This window comes from Gorilla gorilla, chromosome 16, assembly GCF_029281585.2.
Source record: "Gorilla gorilla gorilla isolate KB3781 chromosome 16, NHGRI_mGorGor1-v2.1_pri, whole genome shotgun sequence".
NCBI lineage: Eukaryota > Metazoa > Chordata > Mammalia > Primates > Hominidae > Gorilla > Gorilla gorilla.
Genome location: NC_073240.2, coordinates 14,893,780 through 14,898,044, shown reverse-complemented (window position 1 = coordinate 14,898,044; position 4,265 = coordinate 14,893,780). Strand labels below are relative to the sequence as shown.

The window sequence follows — 4,265 nt, the reverse complement described above, 5'->3', positions numbered from 1 at the left end:
AATTAAGTCTCATCTATTTATCTTTGTTTTAGTTGCTTTTGCTTTTTGGGTTATTGGTCATGAAGTCTTTGCCTAAGCCAATGTCTAGAAGGCTTTTTCCTATGTTGTCTTCTAGAATTTTTATGGTTTCAGATATTAGATTTAAGTCCTTGATCCATCTTGAGTTGATTTTTGAATAGGTTGAGAAATGAGCATCCACTTTCATTCTTCTATGTGTGGCTTGCCATTTATCTCAGCACTATTTGTTGAATAGGGTATTCTTTCTCTGCTTTATGTTTTTGTTTGTTTTGTTGAAGATTAGATGACTGTAAGTATTTGGCTTTATTTCTGGGTTCTCTATTATGTTCCATTGATCTATATGGCTATTTTTATACCAGTAACATGCTGTTTTGGTGACTATGGCCTTCTAGTATAGTTTGAAGTCGGCTTCTAGATTTGTTCTTTTTGCTTAGTCTTGTTTTGGCTGTACAGACTCTTTTTTGGTTCTAGGCTTTTATTACCTTAAGGTATGTCCCTTCTATATCTTTTTTAGTTCCATGTGAATTTTTGTAGTTCTGTGAAGACTGATGTTGGTACTTTAATGGGGATTGCATTGAGTTTGTAGATTGCTTTTGGCAGTATGGTATTTTCACAATATTGATTTTACCCATCCGTGAGCATGGGATATGTTTCCATTTGTTTGTATCTATGATTTCTATCAACAGTGTTTTATAGTTTTCCTTGTAGAGGTCTTTTGTCTCTTTGGTTAAGTATTCCGGATATAATTAAGATTTTGTCTGCAAAGATTGCATGCAATTGACAATTATAGGAATATACTATTATAATTATAGGAATTATAATATTCCTAAGGTTTTTATTGCAGCTATTGTAAAAGGGGGAGAGTTTTTTATATAATTCTCAGCTCGTTCACTATTACTGTATAGCAGAGCCACTGACTTGTGTACATTAATTTTGTATCCTGAAACTTTGCTGAATTCATTTACCAGTCCTAGTAGCTTTTGGGATGAGTCTTTAGGGCTTTTTAGGTATACGATCATGTCATCGGCAAAGAGTGACAGTTCGATTTTCTCTTTACCGATTTGGATGCCCTTTATTTCTCTTATCTGATTGTTCTGGCGAGGACTTCTAGTACTGTGTTGAATAGAAGTGGTGAAAGTTGGCATCATTGTCTTGTTCCAGTTCTCAGGGGGAATGCCTTCAACTTTTCCCCATTCCATATAATGTTGGCTGTGTTTGTCATATATGGCTTTTATTACCTTAAGGTATGTCCCTTCGATGTTGCTTTTGCTGAGGGTTTTAATCACAAAGGGATTCTGGATTTTGTCAAATGTTTTTTCTATGTCAATTTTGCTGAGGGTTTTAGGCATAAAGGGATGCTGGATTTTGTCAAATCCTTTTTCTGCATGTATTGAGATGATCATGTGATTTTTGTTTTTAATTCTGTTTATATGGTGTATCACATTTATTGACTTGCAGATATTTAACCATCCTGCATCCCTGATTTGTCTTCAGATCGTATATATCTTTCGCCCTATGATGGTTAATTTTATGTGCCAAGTTGGGTTGCCTAGATATTTGGTTAAACACTCTGGATGTGTCTGTGAGGGTGTTCCTTGATGAGACGAACATTTGAATATGTAGACTTAGTAAAGTGCTTGCCCTCCCCAGTGTGAGTGGGCCTCATCCAATCCATTAAAACCCAAATAAAACACAAGGGTAGAGGAAGAGAGAATTCACTCTCTGATGATTTCAGAGCTGAGACGTAGATCTTCTCTCGCCTTTGAAGTCAGACGTGGACTGTAACTTACGCCATCAGCTTTCCTGGTTCTCAGGACTTTAGGCTTGGACTGGAACTCCAACATTGGCAGTCCTGGGTCTCCAGCTTGCTGACTGGAGGTCCTGGGACTTCTTAGCCTTCATAACCACATGAGCCAATTCCTTACAATAAACCTATATATATTCATGCAACTGATAAATATTTTGTTGTTACAGATTTGGCTGCCATGTTCTTTTTGTGCCTGTTTTAACAGAGTCTCAGTCATAGCCTGCCTTCATCTCTGAAGGGACCAGGCGACCCACCGAGTGCCTCGGCAGCCTTGTTATTGCATGCAATCTTCACAGACAAGATCTCACTGCAACCAGCTTTCTACAGGAGCACAAGTGTGACATTATACTGATGACATCATTCTCAGAGAAAATTCATTTTACGCACTAAGGACACACAGATACAAGGAGGCTTACACAAAGGGAATGGATCTTTCCCCAACACAGCAGTGCAAGCCCCTGCCACTTTGCTTCAATTCCTGAAAATTCCTTGGTAAACATGGGGCTGCTCTATTCCTGACACTTTCAAGAAATAGTTATTGATCCTCTCAGCATCCACAATGTTAATACAAGCCCAACATTCTTTAATTTGTGTTTTGTTTTTTGGAGGCACAGTCTTGCTCTGTCACCCAGGCTGGTATGAAGTGGCACGATTTCAGCTCACTGCAGCCTCGACCTCCTGAGCTCTAGCAATTCTCCCATCTCGGCCTTCCAAGTAGCTAGGACTGCAGGTGTGTGCCACCACACTCAGCTAATTTTGTTTATTTTTTTGTAGAGAAAAGGTCTCGCTATGTTACCCAGACTGGTCTCAAACTCCTGGGCTGAAGCGATCCTCTTACCTCGGCCTCCCAAAGTTCTGGGATTACAGGTGTCAGCCACTGTTCCCAGCCCTTTAATTCTTTACTTGGGGTTCAGGTGACAACATATTTCTTATTTACAAATCTTACTTAATCTCACTGATGCTGTCTGTCATTGGCTAACTGACCCACCTTGAATGAAGCCTCCTCCAACAAGTCTGGAATCTGTCCGAATCTAAATTAACAGGTGCTCCTATGAATTCCCTCAGAGAACACACTGTGGATGCTTTAGCAACCTCTTCCCATGCCTCCTGAAGTATCTGGATTGCATATGGTGGCCATAAGTAGTCCATGGGCTTCTGATGTAAAAAACAAACCTTCCCCTTTTCACTGTGTTCTGTACAGCATCAGGGCAGTGATTGCTGACCACATACTGGACCCTCTGGAAACAGAGGGCTCTGCATCCATGTCCACGAGCCTTCATGCCCATCTGGCCATCAGGCCTTGGGAAGCAGCACCCCACAGCCTTGGCACAGCTGCAGAGACCTCCTTGCCTCAGGATGGAGTCAAACCTGGACCCCCTGCCATTCTCATCTGCAGGAAACACTGGCCTCCTTCATCCTCAGGCTGTGTTGCTGGAAGTCACCCATCTCCGAGGCCCCTTGGGATTGACTGAGTGACCAGCAGTGAAGTTCATCCACCTTCTGAATGGATTCCATCATCTGACGTGATGGAGCTCAGTGGGTTGTTGCTGCGGTCTTCCCTCCCTTAGCCAGGATGTCCCTGATAAAGGATGACACCCAAGCCTCAGCACAACTGGCCAAACTTGAGGTGGTCATCTCAGCACTGATGCTGGGCCAACAATTAGCCCCATTTGTACATTTTTACAAATTTTTGGCAATTGCCAAGAATTATCCACCTTCCCTCCCCATTGAATTAAAGAAACTTCTTGCCTCATGGATACTCAGAATACAATCAAGGTAACAGATGCCTTTTTTATAACGAAGGACACAGGATGGATCTCACAGGGACACTCCTTATCCCCTGCAGAGTTCCTGACACTACTGATGGTGACCAAGGCAACATTTCCTCAGAAAACACAGTGCTAGGCTTGTGAAAGTGTCTAGTAGGGCTTCCACTGCCCCTATAGGCTGCAGGCAGCTGCTTTAGTTGAGAGATAGACTGAGCTCCTCAAAGAATTCCTATTTAAGTTACAAAGCAGCGAGTGGATGCCCTGCTGGGTTCCACTGTTGCCACAGGCTTTGATTACTCTAAGTTCATGCTTCTTAGGAAAGTGCACTTTTTACACCAATGCTACACAGTTCCCTCAGTTGCCTTTACTGGACATCAAAGAGTTCACATTTTTGACAACCGTTCAGTCCTGGACTGTCCAAGGGGTGGAGCTAGCTCAGTACAGGAAGCTGCCTGCTGCGTGTGGATCAGTAATATCAGACTTGCGCAACAACTCACTGGAGACATGAAAACCAATGCATGGGGGATGCATGACGTCACCCAAATAATTATGAACACTCTTGTGCTGCCAGAGACCCCAGATCTCTAAACCAATGCATGGGGAATGCATGATATCACCCAAATATTTACAAACACGCTTATTCTGCCAGAGACCCCAGATCACTTTTCCTG

At 42.3% G+C, this 4,265-nt stretch overlaps 1 long non-coding RNA gene across 1 annotated transcript; it reads left to right on the top strand.

Moving 5' to 3' along the window:
* The first annotated feature begins 1,078 nt into the window (after positions 1 to 1,078).
* LOC134757217 (uncharacterized) lies at positions 1,079 to 3,578 on the top strand. The gene is made up of 2 exons (XR_010130902.1): positions 1,079 to 2,317; positions 3,027 to 3,578. It is a non-coding gene; the product is annotated as an uncharacterized lncRNA (long non-coding RNA).
* The last annotated feature ends 687 nt before the right edge of the window (positions 3,579 to 4,265 follow it).